The sequence below is a fragment of the Molossus molossus genome, unplaced genomic scaffold (genome assembly GCF_014108415.1).
Source record: "Molossus molossus isolate mMolMol1 unplaced genomic scaffold, mMolMol1.p scaffold_m16_p_19, whole genome shotgun sequence".
Taxonomy (NCBI): domain Eukaryota; kingdom Metazoa; phylum Chordata; class Mammalia; order Chiroptera; family Molossidae; genus Molossus; species Molossus molossus.
Window position 1 is genome coordinate 27,339,387 of NW_023425354.1, and position 15,868 is coordinate 27,355,254.

Sequence of the window (15,868 nt, forward strand, 5' to 3'; positions counted from 1 at the left end):
ATCTTCATTTTACAGATGAGGAAAATGAAACTTGCCCAAATAGCTTCTCCCTGGAACAGAAAATGGAAAATGTGAGAAATTAAGACTCAGACTTTTGGAAAGAACTTCCATGTAATCAGACAAATGATTTGTCTCTCTATACCTCTTTCATCTCTAGAAAATTATGGTGTTTTCTGTAAAAATCACATTTATGAAATATATCCTGTTTCCTAAGCACCAAGAAGTAAATATGTAATATTTTTAGTCCTTTTAAAGCTTTGCAATATTTGAGATCACTGTTCTTCATCTATGACATGGTGCATACTTCTAAAAAAGTGCTGAAAAGTCTTCATGAAACTTCCTTATGGGGAAGTTATCAGAATCATAAAATCCAAACCCCTTTCTTACTCCAACTGTGGGCTCCAGTTTGAGTGAGAATATGATGAATGCTTTTCTTAAAATTTGGCCTTGTCTTGTCTGTGACTCTGTTCTTTGGCAACAAAAGTAGGTTCCTATAGAGTGTTTCATTATTTTCCTCATTTTGCTCCAAGGTTAGTCAGTTGTACCTTTGGAGGATGAATGAAGAGAAAGTAAGCAGGACACAAAGGTCTTTTTCTTTCTCCTCTTTGTAAAGACAAATTTGCATTTTATCTTATTGTACCAGGGTCTGGCTTGTGATCCATTCAATTGACAATGAAAATACAGTATTTATGGGTCATTATTAGCCTCTGAATTCTGGTCTCTGGCAGCACCCAGGCAAAGGTGTACACCCTGTTGGTTTGTGACAAGGGGTGGGGGGGAGCCACCTTGTGGCTGGAAGATGACCTAGCAGCCTCCAGGACCCTAGTTCTGTTCCGAGTAGAAAGGAAGGAAGATGAGGGTAGAAGCCAGAGATAAATCAGAAATATCAATCACTAAATATTTGCGGAAAGTGGTAAGGGATATAAATAGAATGTATAACTACAATAACACTGAAGCTATAGTTGTAAATATACATTATCCTCTTTAATATGACATAAAGGACATTAAGAACTGAGAAATTATTAAGATCCCCACCAAAAAAAAAAAATTGGAAGAAAGAATGAAAACATTTAAGTTAAAATTATGTTCATTTTGTAATTCAATAAAGAAATCCCAAAGACATATTTTTAAATTTAATGTTGTTTTCTAAAGCACAGAAAAAGCCCCACAGACATCTGTTTGCATACATTGTGTGTCAGGCAACATCAGATTTGAATGGAATTTATCTAAATTTTATATGCATGGCTTGATGTAAATTGAAATAAATTGTACAGCATACTCTGCGTGGACATATTGGTTTTTCCATCGCTGCTTGAACTTTTAACCCCAGGGCCTGAGCCGGTCACACGTTGACCTGTCTGAACTCTGCTGGTAGATCCAAGTGTGGAAGGCTGACCTTGCCTCCATGGCAACCGTAAAGTAGGGTCCATGACTCTTCTCTCCCTTTCTCTCTCTTTTCTCCACACTCCCAACAAAACAAAACAAATTAGTATATTCTTGCACAGCCAGTCAGTGTAATCTTGCAATAGTTTTACCAAAATGCATTTTGCCCCTAACCCAAGCTCTAAGCAAAGCTTTTTCAGCTTGCTTGTCAGATGTTAATGACAGTTTGAAATGAAAGCCTTTATAAAATTAATGGAAAAGACCCCTTCCTGAGACACATTCAGTTTGCTTGTCTACTCTTATAGTAAAATATACTTCACATACTCATATATTAAGTAATGTTGCTATAGGTATGTTACACATGCAGATAAAAATTATACTAGTGTGGGATAGTAACATAATTCTTTATAGGTGGATTTAAAATATATATATTTAGATGTTACCAATGCCCACAGTATCCACATCAGATCTAACATTTTCCAATGTCATAGAGCTTTTATATCTGAAAGGAGTAAGCATTACAGGTCTAGAGTTACTCTCTCTATTGTGGGTTGTAGTCCTCATCTTAATTAAGGTATTTTTATGTCTCTGATCTGTCTTAATTTGGATGATTGATCTTTAAATCCATGTACTAACAAATTATTATTGGTACTTTAAATATATTATTCATTCATCTCTAAAGTTAAAATTTTGTTCATGGGATGTATTTGTAGCCACTCATTTATTAATGCAAGAAGCATTTGTTGAATGACTACCACGTAGGTAACTTCAACTAAGTACTATGGGGTGATTAAAAAAAAAAACAAAAAAAACAAAAACAAAGTGTGTGCCTGGTCTTAAGGAATGCTAGTTTTGTTGCAAGATAGGAGTTATTACATAGAGAAAAACTGGAGAATAGTTAGACAGCAATGACAAATGTATAATTGTTTAAAATTGTATACCAGCTGACAAAGAAACACAGCATAATGAAGTGACCATTTGGGAGTGGTTTTAATGAAGAAAGGCAGTTGTCCAGGGCTAGTAAACAAACATTCTGCTAGGTTTAAAAGGTTTTATAGAATAAGCAAAACCTGGGATGGTGTTGGTATTGTGCAAAGGTTGATAAGGGAGAAAAATAACCAGTGAAAATTGGCTATATTATACCAGGAATAACAGATATCCTTGAATGCTCATGGACTAATCTGCTATCCTTCAGATCTTGGGGTCCATATGCATGCCTCGGTTATTTGTTTCTGAAGTTGTGCAGTAAATATGTGTGTGTATATATATATATATATATGTATATATATGTGTGTGTCAGTTTTGATTTATAAGGGACTTCTATTGTCCTTTTTAGAAAGTATAAAGAAAATCTTAATTTCTAGAAGTTTGAGGTAGAGACCTGAAAATAGCAAATGTTTCACATGTTGCCTTGGGACAACTACAGGTAACAGGATTGATAGGAGACCAGTCTCATTTAGAGTGGCCTTGAGGTAAAAACAGCAACCAAAATATTACAAGAATGTTTTTCTTTGTTGGGCAATATAAAAAATAAAAAGACAATATAGTGTAGACAAGGAGAATCAGGAAGTTCTCCCGGTTTACCTCTAGCAAATTCTGTGACCCTGTGAAGTTACATTATCTTGGTAGACCACAGTTTTCTCATATATAATAATAAAAATATTTAACAAATACCGAATTCTTGCTTTATACCAGGCTCTAGTGTTTTAAGCACTTTCACGTAATTCTCATAACAATCCTATCAGGTCAGTACCATCATTGTCCTCAGTTTACAGATTAGGACACAGAGGCAACCTATCTTTTTTTAGAATCATGCCCAAGTAGTCTAGCTTTATATCTAATGTACTTTATCCACTGCATGAGGGGTCAGCAGACTTTTTCTGAGAAGGACCAGGATTTTGTGGACCTTGCAATCTCTGGGTGATGACTGTGGCAGTATAGTGCAAAAAGCAGCATAGATAATATGTAAGTAAATGAATGTGACTGTATCCCATTGAAACTCTTTATGGTCACTGAAATTTGAATTCTATATAATTTTCATGTGTCACGAAATATTGTTTCAATTTTTTTTTAATTCTAAGCTTGCAAGCCCTACAAAATGTAGAGGGCTGGATTTGACTTATGGGTCATAGTTACCAGCTTCTATATTGCACTAACTATACTGCCTCTCAACATACAGAATAAGGAGTTGAACTATATGATCTCTAAAATTACCACCATTCAAAAAACTTTTCAATTACTTTCTAGCTAGAAATAACCATTTGGAATTCAATACTATGTAATCAAAGAATTGAAAATGGCCTTGGAAAATAAAGCCTGCCTATTTGTTTTATTTTGTAAAAACTGTATGTAAACTATCTCAGAAAAGTGAAGAATTACCTTTGTTTAATTGATATTTTGAGAAATAATTTTTTGTTAATGGCTGTTCCTATCAGGATTGTAGTCCTGATATCTAACTCGAGTTTCTTATGATGCAGTGGAAGCCCACTTGCTCCGCTTTTTAGATATAATGATGAGGTTTTCTCTGTCTTGTCCACAATTCTACACTACCTCCTACAATTTCCACATCACTTTCTGCAGCTGAAAGTAAGAACCTCCCATCATTTTCCAGACATTTGTCCTTTACTTGTGTAGATTGTTCTTTATTGTCCTAGATATTATTGTGACATTCAAAGGAATTCTTTCCAAAATGTCTTATATGATAGAATCAGGAACTGGATAGGCTAGAGACCTCTTTTCCTTGTCTGTATTTTAAGATTGATTTTTCTAAATTTTAATATACAAAAATTTCTATAAATATCATTAATACCTAAAATATATGTTTTGCAGGGGTCCATATGCTTAACTCATAACTGCTTTAGTTGTATGTCACTTTGGTACTATGATAGATGTAGCAAATCATCTCTTCCTTTAGAACCAAGTAATATAGCTGATTGTGAATTTAAAACTTTCTCTTTTAGCTTTATTTTTTAAATATATTTTTATTGATTTTTTAAAAGAGAGGAAAGGAGAGGGAGAAAGAAATAGAAACATCCATGTGAGAGAGAAACATCACATTGATCTGCCCCCTGCACGCCCCCTACTGGGGATCAAGCCTGCAACCCCGGCATGTGCCCTAACCTGGTATCAAACTGGTAACCTCTTGGTGTATCATGGGTCAACACTCAACGACTGAGCCACACCAGACAGGCTTTTTCTGTTGCTTTAAAATTCTCAGCCATTCCAGAATTTACTTCTATTTCCTTAGTGTCTGTTGAAGTGATGTGATTAAAAACAGTACAATATCTCTCATACATCGTGATGTTCATACATATCATTCTCAGTTACAACCTAAGCAAACTCCTCTACTGATCTATATGCCTTATAGCTTTCCAAACATTCACAATTTATTTCATAGACAGCAAGAAAATATCCCTTATTATCTAATAACCTCTGTATGTCCTAGGTATGATAAATATAGAGGGCTGTATTTCATTCTCAGGAATGGCCATTGGACTCACATTTTCAAAGGTTTTTTCCAAGCCCATGTCTTTTTTTGCCCCAGAAAACTAATATTAGAACATATAGTTTTATGATATAAGATGGTTCTATAGCCACAAAATTAGAAGTACATGAAGGAAAGCAATCTGCTTCCTATATGTGTGTTCCATATGATCTTAGAGTAGTCACTCAACAACTTTGCTCATAGAACTGTAGTGAGACCAGATGAATAAAGAACTCTTTTAGAGTAAAATGCTTGCCTATTTATAAGACTCTAGAATATTATTTGACAGACTACATAGGCATTAATGTCAAGGCTATTTACAGGTTATTTGAATGGGTTGAGATAAGATATGATTTTATCTGGGAAAATATCTAGGGAAAAGAGCCTTAAAAAGGGAAAACAGTAACATAACAAGGAGATTCTTTCCCCTAAAACCAGTGTCACAGGACAGTGGCCCTGGATCGCCCACCACCTGGTAACTTCTTAGCAAAAGACAAAGTTAAAGTTACTAGTTGTAGTGAGATTCTCTCATATTGCTTTGCCCTTACTATAGTTTGCCTGTATAAAAAAGTTTACTGCATTTAAAGAACTTTATTTTGAGAAGAATCTGTTCAGTGAATAGGCTAGTTAATTTTCTCTTTTAGTTTGTACTCCTTTATTTATTTTGTTAGTATTTAAATTATCTTCTAAAAGTTCAAATTAATTTAAATTTAAAAATTTTTAAGTATAGAATTGCCCAAAACATAATTCACTCTTTTTTTTTTAATCCCTGTGATTTGACTTCTTCAAATCACTGCCAACATTTTATTAGAACTCTGTTTATAAATCCCTGTCCCCTACTGGACTCTGGCTCCTTGAAGGCCTAGCACAGTGCCTCTCACAGGGTAAGTGCTCCCAAAGTGTTTATTGATCTGAACTGTTGAACCAAATAGTGACAAAAAATGTGGATTTTGACTGAGCATTAGAATTCCACAGAGAAACTCATGGGTTCTTTACATTTTTGATGAGTAGAACCATGCTAAAGGAATGCTGCAAGCAAACAACTATAACAAGCCAATATTGCCATTTGGAGGGGGCATTTCACCTTGCTTGCAATAAATTGGACAGCAATGTGGGCAGAGAAGTACAGGGTAACACGAGGGAAAGAAGTTGTGTGACACTTGAGCTGTTCCTCAGGACCCCTCCTAAAGCTTCTCAGTGCAACTAAGTTTGTGAGAGATGGGAGAAGGGACCTCTACTTTCTGTTAGTGAAATTCCATAGTATAAAACAAACAAACAAGATATATATTATTTGTTTACACCCAAGGGAAATATAGAAGTAAAAATAATGTCCCTACGTTCTATTGGTTATCTTTTGGCATCTGGATCTGAAGTAAGAATATGTGTTCTTATACCCTCTGCAGAAAAGAAGCATATTTATTAAAGATGTCATATCAATATTTTAGAAGTAACTGGTTCAATTCCTGGTTATATTTTAGTGTATATTGTGTCTCAGCTACCTCTAGAACTTTCTGGGAAAATGCTCAGGAAATATAGCTTATTGAATAATATAAGATATTATTACATTGTTAGTGGTTAATGTTTGGGTCAACAGGAGCCACATAATAAGTTTGGCAAGTCAGTTTGTCTCAGATTCTTCATTTTTGAGTTGTTGATCACTACCATTGATCATCATGATATACATTTCATGTTGGGTATACACTGTTGGTTTTATATATTTTAGCAACAATATAAAATAATTTTCACCATACTTTGTGATAAATGAGAATTTAATAATTTTGTTTTGAATAATGCAATATTTTCTAATTCTCTAAATCCATTAGAGAAAGCCCTGATACCAGCTGTAGCATCAGACCATTGCTAGGTTTCTAACATGGTAGAAGAAGATCAGGAGTCATGGAGGTCATGAGGAAGATTGAAGAAATTCAGATTCCATTCAAATACTCATGGAGCTTCTACCATGTGCAAGAATAATACTAAGTGTTAAAGGATTATAATGGTGAATAATTAGCAATGTTTACAAGTTTTTAGATATAGAAGTGGGAGCAAGGATGGTGGGACTAGAGGGAAACAAAACAAGAAGTGCCTTGCTAATCTTTCGAGGAGCAGTTCAGTAGACTAGTGGAAGTAGAAGCCTGATTTTAGGGATTCAGGTGCATGAGAAGTGAGAAACTAGAGGCTGTGGGTATATGCTACTTTTAAAAAGTTGGTTGGTGAAAAGAAGGGGAGGGATAAGTGGTAGTAGGGAAAAGGAACTTTTTTGTTTATTTTGTTTTTGTCTTAGGCGAAAGCCAATCTGAGCTGATTTTCCAGCAGATGAGCAAGAATTCACCTAAAAGAGAAGATAATGCCTAGAATCAAGTCCTGGAAAAGGTAGAAGTGGATCAGATAATACTGTTCAAGAATTAGTCTTAGCTAAAAGGCAAAGTACTCACTCCTTAGAGAGTTAAAGGATAGAAAGGGGTAAAAATGCAGATATTTTTACTTGAAGGGAGGGGAATGCAAAGTCATTTGCTGAGAATAAAGAGCATGAAGTAGGGATTGGACCAGGGCTTAAGGAAAATGGAGAGGGGAAGTTTAGGGAGGCACTAAAGAAATATGATAGAATCAAGAAAAGAAGAATTACTGCTAAACAGTAATTAATATACACTGTGAACCATCTCAATCCATTCAGCAAATATTAAACATTAAATGGAGAATTCGTGGAGGAATAAAATGGTAAAATATCCTAATCCAACTTCACTTTTAGGCTCAGCCCTCATCACGCTCTCTTTGAATAATGTGACCCATAGCCTTTAGTCCATGGAAAATCACATATGATTTCTTGCTGAGCTGCCCTGAATCTTGGCTTACCTGTGATCCCTGTTAACACCAGGACCCAGTCCTGAAGAGACTTCACATTCACAGAAGCACATTAAGAGTAAGCATTTCAGTGCCCCAAAATACCAGAAGTAAAATTTACAAGGCAACTTTCCCCTCCTCAAAATCCCAACTTCCTTGAACCTCTTGCTGTCCTAGCCCAGAACTCTCTCAAACATGCCATTCTGTCCTGTCTTTCCTGATAGCAGTACAGAGTGAAGAGTGCTTCTTTGCTCTCTGTCCTCTACTGTGGAGCCAAGTGGCCTCTGTTCTTTTGAACTCCCATCTTGTTCTCCTCATTGTCCCCCAAACTGTATCACAAAAGGCCAAGACACTAGCCTGAGGATGGCAGAGCCCTCCTTGAATAAGGGCAGACCTGGGAAGAAATGGAATCAGTGAAGTCAGAACCTCTTGGGTACATAGTGAAGATAATACTAGGCTAGGAATACTCATCACTGAGAGCTGTTGTCTGGTTACACTGCAGCTTCATGATCTCACCTTATCTTGAGGCTATGATCTCAAATATGAGTCATAGTTCTGAACCTATCTTTCCTCTTACCTCCTACATTTGAAACTCTGCCCTAGACTTCGGCCTCATGGGATTTTCATTCCCCAAAACCCAGCCCTGAGTCTTCCACCTGGAATGCCTTTCCACCCTCTCCAGCTACCCACATTCCACTAATGCTTTCAAGGTTCTGTTCAAACTCCTCTCCACATGGCTTCCTAGTTGTCCTGAGTAAGACTCAACATCTGCCTGTCTTACATTTTACTTGATCAATAACTCCGTTATAGCTGTTACCACCATTTGCCTTGCATTATATTATTTATGTGTGTTGACTTCTCCAACAGACTGTGAGCTCCCGGAGGACAGGGGTCGTGTCTTAATTATTTTTATATTTCTTACAGGTTTCAGCACATATTAGACATTCAGTAAGTGTTTGTGAAATTGAACTGCTCCCAAAAATGTGGTTCTGTGACCCAGTCTTTCAAATTATACATATATATTCGTCATATCCTAAAAACCTTCAAAGAACCTTGAGATAATAGCAGTCTCTTGTTCTACAATGTTTCTTAATGTGTCACAGTGTAAAAACCTCCCTCTTTACCCCCACCCCTGATATCTGGAGGTTTTCCTCCCTTAGATACCAGAAATACTGAGGGTAGAAAACACTATACCAGATAGATCTATGATAAATGTTTACTTCTTTCAATATAGCTTATGAGTACAAAGGCAAATGCTAGACAGTCCACTGGCACTACAAAGATAAATAACAGAGACAGGAACTTTAGAAAAGGGAGAAGAGGCAGTCAACAAGGACATGCTCCATGTGTGTTACAACTCAGGGAAGAAAAAAATGGCAGAAAAACCAGATCCACCTAAGAGTTTATTTCCCTTTGACTACTGAAATATGTTTATACTCAAGTGTCAACAATCTGTGATCACCCACATGAAATGAAAATGCTCACATTTATGTGGTACTTTTCATCCAGAGAATCCCAAGGTACTTTATAAATTATAAATATGAATGTTCCTGAATGCAGTGTCCCTGACGTTCTCCATACACAAAATGCAGTTGCTGACGGCCAAAATCTCCCCCACCCCCACCACACCACTGAATATTTAAACATTCTTATCAGATCGCATTTTTTGTCTTTAAAAAATCCTCTATATCAAAAAGTCTACAATTCACACTATTTGTCTTCTAACATATGCTGCATCTCTCCCACCTACTTCCCTTCCCCCACTAACATGGAAAGTGAATTCAATTAGATTTAAGACAAAGAGTAATTGCATTGGAAAATAGAAAAAATATCTCATCCGAGAGTGATTAAGCTCTTTACCTTATAGAGGAAGTTTAACTCTTTCAGGAAAACAGGATCCCATGTAATACATGAATACGGGGATTTGCTAAATCAAAGTATAGTGTGTTGAATCTAATTTCCAGTCATCAGTGAACTCTGCTCCAAGAGAATAGTGTACTCATTTTAAGGTGTATAAGAAATATAAAATAAAGACTAAGTCAATTAAGGGTTTTAATTTTTTTTTTTAACTCTTCTTACTTATATAGTAAGTATCTTAAAATCTGAAACTCAGCCCAGCTAGTGTGGTTGAGCATTGACCCATGTACCAAGAAGTTACTGGTTCGATTCCCAGTCAGGGCACATGCCCAGGTTGTGGGCCCAATCCTCAGTGGTGGGCATGCAGGAGGTGGCCAATCGATGTTCTCTTTCATCGATGTTTCTCTCTCTCTCTCCTCCCTTCCTCTCTAGCTAAAATCAATAAAGGGGGAAAAAATTGTTTTTTAATCTGAGATTTAGTCTGAACTCTTAGATTATGGAAAGTGAATTTAACCATCTATTTTCCTAGAATTACTTTGTTCTTTTGGTATCTGGATTTTGATAACCTCTTCCATCTACTCAATGAGAATTGGTCCAAGCAGAGACTGAGTCAAGCAGGCTACAAAAACTGCTTTGCCAGCAGCTTCTGACTAGTTGCTTGTTGGTGCTCATCCTGGAACTTCTGTAGAAAGATACTAGAGTAGCTTAATGTGACAGGTTCTTTACAGAGGATAGCCCAGAACTTTAGGTGACCATTAGATAGGGATGACTGGCATACAAGACTTTCATTTGCAATACTCCATATTTGATGTGAGGAGAATTGTGTCAATTTCAGGGGAAAGTTAAAAGGTAAATAATGGCCCTGGCCAGTTTTGCTCAGTGGTTAGAGCGTTGGCCTGCAGACGGAAGGGTATTGGGGTTCAATTCCCAGTCAAGGGCACGTACCTGGTTCAGGGTTGTGTGGGTTGCAACCAGTCGATGTGTCTCTCTCACATCGATGTTTCCTTTTCTCTCTCTCTCTCTCTCTCTCTCTCTCTCTCTCTCTCTCTCTCTCTCTCTTTCTCTCTTTCTCTCTCGCACTCTTTCTCAAAATCAATGGGAAAAGATCCTCGGGTGAGAATTGACAACAATAAAAAAAAGGTAAATGTGGGAACATCTGAGAGAATCTAGAATAAAAAGACAGGTCAAGCACGGCCAGTGTGGCTTCATGGTTGAGCATCGATCCATGGCACAAGAAATTGCCAGTCCGATTCTCGGTCAGGGTACATGCCCAGGTTGCAGGCTTGATCCCCCGGGCAGGTGTGCAGAAGGCAGCCAATCAATGTGTCTCTCTCATTGATATTTTTATCTCTCTCTCCCTCTCCTTCCTCTCTTTCTAAAAATCAATAAAAACATATTTTTTTTAAAAGACAGGTCAAATGTATATTTGGCTGCAGTCAGCCCTATGCGGGAGGCTGCTCAAGGTTGTAGTGCAGCAAACAGATGAAGAGGTCTTTCTAGGACAAGGACATGAATTCAGGTGTCTTGAACTAAGAAATGCCCTTCTTGGACTTTTTCCCACCTATATTATTCAGGCATTTCACGCCTATCAATGTGGTTGACTTAAGTAAGACTGCCAAAATTTCTGCAGCTGGCCCTGTTTTAATATCTCAAACTGTCTTTAGTAAAGGTCAAGTTCTACAGGTACAATCCATATATTCCTGTTTGTTCTACTTAAGAATCAAGAAAATAGGTACTATATATTTTTTATGTCACATTTAGAAAAACTCTAGCAGCACAAGGCATGGGCTAAGTTTTGACCTGAGTTTCTCATGGTGGCATGTATTTTTCTCTTTTGAGTGGTGCCTGAACTAAAGCAGATATGTTTTTTATTGTTGATGAGACTCTACTTTTAATTGGTTGATGTTCTAATAGGATGGTGGGTCTGATTTTAAAAGTTAGAGCAAGGGACTAAAAGTCAAATACCTCTCTTAGAAATTTTGCTCTACCTGTCTCATCACATGATCTTGTTATGCCCTATTCCTAACTAAGGACAATATTATCTGTAATTATGTATGAGGTAATTTACACTGTTCTTTGAGAGTTGCTGGTGAAGGGCACTATATAAATTAATCCCAAAGTTAATATATCTATGTTTTTACCTATATCTTATGAACTCTGTTATACATAGGACCAATTCATTTATGATATGTCCTTAGTTTGTTACTCTTAGCAAAATGTGTGTCATGATAAATACTTTAAAATAGTTATACACGTTAATCAGGGATTAGAGAGGCTGATTTATAGATTTTGAGTGGGAGGAAGAATAAAATAAACCATCTATTTGGGTCATAGAATCAAATAAGTTCAGAAGTTCTTAAGTGAAATGTTTTCAGTCAACAACAGGGTGGGTCACATCAAGAGGAGCATCTGTAATGAAGTAACACAGAGATTATTTTTAAATCTGGGAATGAGTGAGTTAAGAAAATTAATGATTCTTCTAACTCCTTAGGTGGAGAGTAGTCCTTTCAAGTTTGATGAAGATAATTTTCAGGACAATCTAAGAAAGAGGTTACAGTTCAACTTCACTAGCAGGACTTCAGAAAAGGCAAAAAATGGCTTGAGTTTCTAAAGCTTCTGAGCTTTTTTTTTTAATTAAAGCTGATAAAGATGCAAAGGATTACTTATATTCTGAATATTTTATAATAATATTTTATATTTTTCTCCAAAAATTTTAAGAATTTATCACTTTTTCCAAAGACTGGGATGGAGTGAACACCAGCTGACCAAGATATAGTGACTGTGAGGCAGAAACTCACCACTTAATTGGATAGTTCAAATGCCACTGAGCAGGAAATTTTAGTTAGACCAGAATATTTGTAAACTTAAAGTATATAAACTTATATGTATTCTGGAAACATACACAGTGTTTTAAAATATCAAAAATATTTAAAGGAATCTTTTGTGCTTATGCCAATTGTGGGTATTACTTGTTTTAGGACTTTGAAGTGTTCCTTTTATACTGTAGCTGTTTTTTTAAAACAACAACAACAATCTTGCTTTATTTCCTTTTTATTTTTGAGCTGTTTGCAACCCCCTTTTGAATAGTGAGAAACAATGCAATTAATTTTCTCCAGCGCAATCATGCATAGATTTAATAAGCATCCGAAGGTAGGATCCATCTGTAACGTATGCGTTGCATGCTAAATTACTTCTCTTCTGTGGATTTTTTTCTTTCCAAACCTTAATTAATTGAAGAAAAAAAATGTTTATTAAAGTGGGAACAGGCTGGGTTCTGGCTCTCCGCCTCTGGTTCAAAAGTTCATACAATTCCCTGAAGGCTCATCTGAATGTGTGTGTCTCCCTCTCACAATCTTTCTTTCTCCGACTCTATAGTACGGATGAATGCCTAGAAAAGGTGTATTATTTTGTTCCCAAGATCAATTTTAATAATCTTAACTTGAGTAAACGAACTTTTTTATGTGTATAGATTTGCATACATTATGTGTTTATATAAACAGTACATACACATAGACACATAAATGTGTTATTTACCCATTTTCCTGTTGCTTAAAATAAAAAATTGATATACTTTCAGTGGCATCTTTAAATAGGATGTAGATGGAGAGCAGGAAGTATAATTCTACAGGTGGATCTCAGAACAGGAAATTAAAGGAATTATGTATGAATGTAACCTATGTCTTTATGGATAAATTTAGACCAGAAGAAAAAATATTAAATCTATCCCAGGTAGAAAAATGTCTACCCATAAACAGAGAAGTGGAAAAAATAAATAATAGGAAGTTACTCACTCCTGTGAGGTGCTTTGGAGACAGAAGACATTTCCTGACCTGAAGTAAGCTTTATGTGAGTTAGGTGAAAAACAGCATGTTTATTGCAGAATGAAAATATTATTTTAAAGATTAACTCAGAAATTTTTCAATGATCTCAGTTGCTTACCTAAGATGTCATGAATCTCCTGTTTTTTCAAAATATTGCTTTTTTCTCTTCACTAAATGCTATAATTTTGAGATCCTTGTTTTTTTAAAATGTGAATGCAAAAACTGTAGTTTTTATCAAAATTACTAGTTTGTATTTTGACTTTAAAGTAAGATTTGTTTTCTCCTTTAACATGAGTGAGGTTTACACAATCAATTCTAGATTTAGGAGTATGTGAAACCAGAAAACAGTGCTGAGCTTGACTGTGATCTCACCTGATTGAAGTCGACTTCCATTTGCTCAGCTGCTTCTTGTGAAGCGTAGTATTCACTTAGGAGCCTAGCAGAGGGCTTTCTACAGGTTGTTTCATTTTCTTTTTGGACTCTTGTACAGGGGACCTCAATTCACTGGTCTGTTAGTCACTTTAATTTTTTTTAAATAGACATTTAAATAGGGGAAACTAAGCAGCATGGAAAGCTATTTTCGTTTGGTATAAACGCAGCCTAGTCACTTTGGCCCTTTTATTATACACATGTCTACCACCCTATACTCTTGCTAAGTGAGTGTCTGATGAGCCAATGGGGACACCCCTAGAAGGAATTTTGATGAATCAGCATTCCATATTTTCCTCTCAAAGGTCCTGTTGCGCCTGCACATTGATATGTACACATTTGGGCCACATTTGCAAACTTGTAAAATAAATTACATGGAGGTGATGCTGAAATATGATCACTAAGTAACAATTAGAATCGTTGTCTTGGAAACTTGAAGATTGTCATCTGCTATTTAGGACATCTACTTATGTGTATACCATATCACAATCTCCCCGCACCCAAAATTGTATTAAGTTTTGGAAGAATCTCACTATTGCTTTCTAAACAGATTTTGGTTTAGACTTCTGTGAAAACCCTGAATTGAATAGCTGTGGGTTTCACAAATTACATGCATGTAAATAACATACCTTTGAAAGGAGGATGTGTGGGCCCTTTCTCCTATATGCTTATGTCTCTGCTGTCGTAGATTGGCGTCCTTTGTGAGCTATTCAGTGACATTTCAGAACCATTTCGCTCTGCAGAAAACCCGCAGTTGTGTTTCTTTAGCTGACACTGTGGCACTTGCACGCGAAATTGCTAGTTAGAAAAAAAAATTGTTGAGGCCGGTGGCTGTAATCAGCGTTGTTGCTGTCTGTTTCCTCAGACTAATAGCAGAGCGATCCAAGTCTGAGAGTTCAAACAGAGGTTATCTTTCCCAGGTAGCATCTCGTCCAACGAGAATTTGATTTTTTTCTATAGGACTTTACTCCATTAGATTAATGAAATTTCAATGAGAGCCTGGCGCCCCCTGAAGCTTTGTTAAGAAAACAAATGGTGATTCTGTAGGTGTGACAGCTTGCTTGGAGAGTTACGAGAAGGTGAATACATCCCCACAATCCAGGCAGCCTGGAACACATTGATCTCTATTTAAAGCACCAATCGGATTTTTGTTAATTATAAATGATTGATCTGCAGTTTTTTCCTTTCTCTCCTCTTATATGTGAAGATGCCCCTCCTTTCCCCACTTCTAACTTCTTTGCATGCTGAGTGCAAGCTTTTTGTTTAAAGGGACAATCATAGAGAGCAAATTATAGCAGTACCCAGCAGCAATGCTATTGTGAATGTCATTGTCACAGCGTTCACAGTTCACCCGATTGAGGTGAGTCCTGAAGCAGATTTCAGACTGACTCCATGTTCCCTCTGTACTTGGCTCATTCCTAAAATAAAGAATTATTTTAATGAAACTAAAGCATTCAAATCATTAGAATAGTATATAGACACTACCATTATTATGTTTTAAAACCTGAATGGTGAGCCCTGTAAACCAAATCCCCAATATTAACTCTGAACCACAGTGCATACCTTGTATGCACCAGGATATGATGTGTGACCAACCAACCCCATGTGTGACAAGAGGGTAAGTGAAGGGAATATCTCTGACCTTAAATCTCAATTTATAGGCATTTAGGTGATTAATCCACTTTTTATCATCTTTGTGGAGTGTTTTTTTAATACTGTTTAGAAGCAATACTGCACTCAAAAACTGACACGTATATTATTCCTGATAATTACTCACCACACATAGTTCTGAAGAGCACAGAAAGATGTCCCCAGCTTCTTTGTGCCTATTTTTAGTTAAGATATCTGAGCATTAAATGTTTGTTTATTGAATACAAAAGCACACAGTTGCTTCTTTGTTATTTATAACATTACAATACATAAAGAATATAATTTACACAGCTCTTAGGAAACATATTTGTAAAAATTTGTTTCAGGAGTACAGGTATTAGTGGGCTACATTGAAGACTACATCGATTTAACACTTCTAACTCAAATATAGTTTTTATGAATG

At 36.3% G+C, this 15,868-nt stretch overlaps 1 protein-coding gene and 1 long non-coding RNA gene across 2 annotated transcripts in view; one reads left to right on the forward strand and one right to left on the reverse strand.

The window, feature by feature from the left end:
* Positions 1–15,868, forward strand: part of SKAP1 (src kinase associated phosphoprotein 1) — a 287,139-nt gene that overhangs the window by 126,221 nt on the left and 145,050 nt on the right. The gene's annotated exons all lie outside the window — the stretch shown is intronic.
* LOC118633754 lies at positions 963–14,613 on the reverse strand. The gene is made up of 2 exons (XR_004960261.1): positions 14,445–14,613; positions 963–1,465 (listed from the first exon to the last, which is right to left on the reverse strand). It is a non-coding gene; the product is annotated as an uncharacterized LOC118633754 (long non-coding RNA).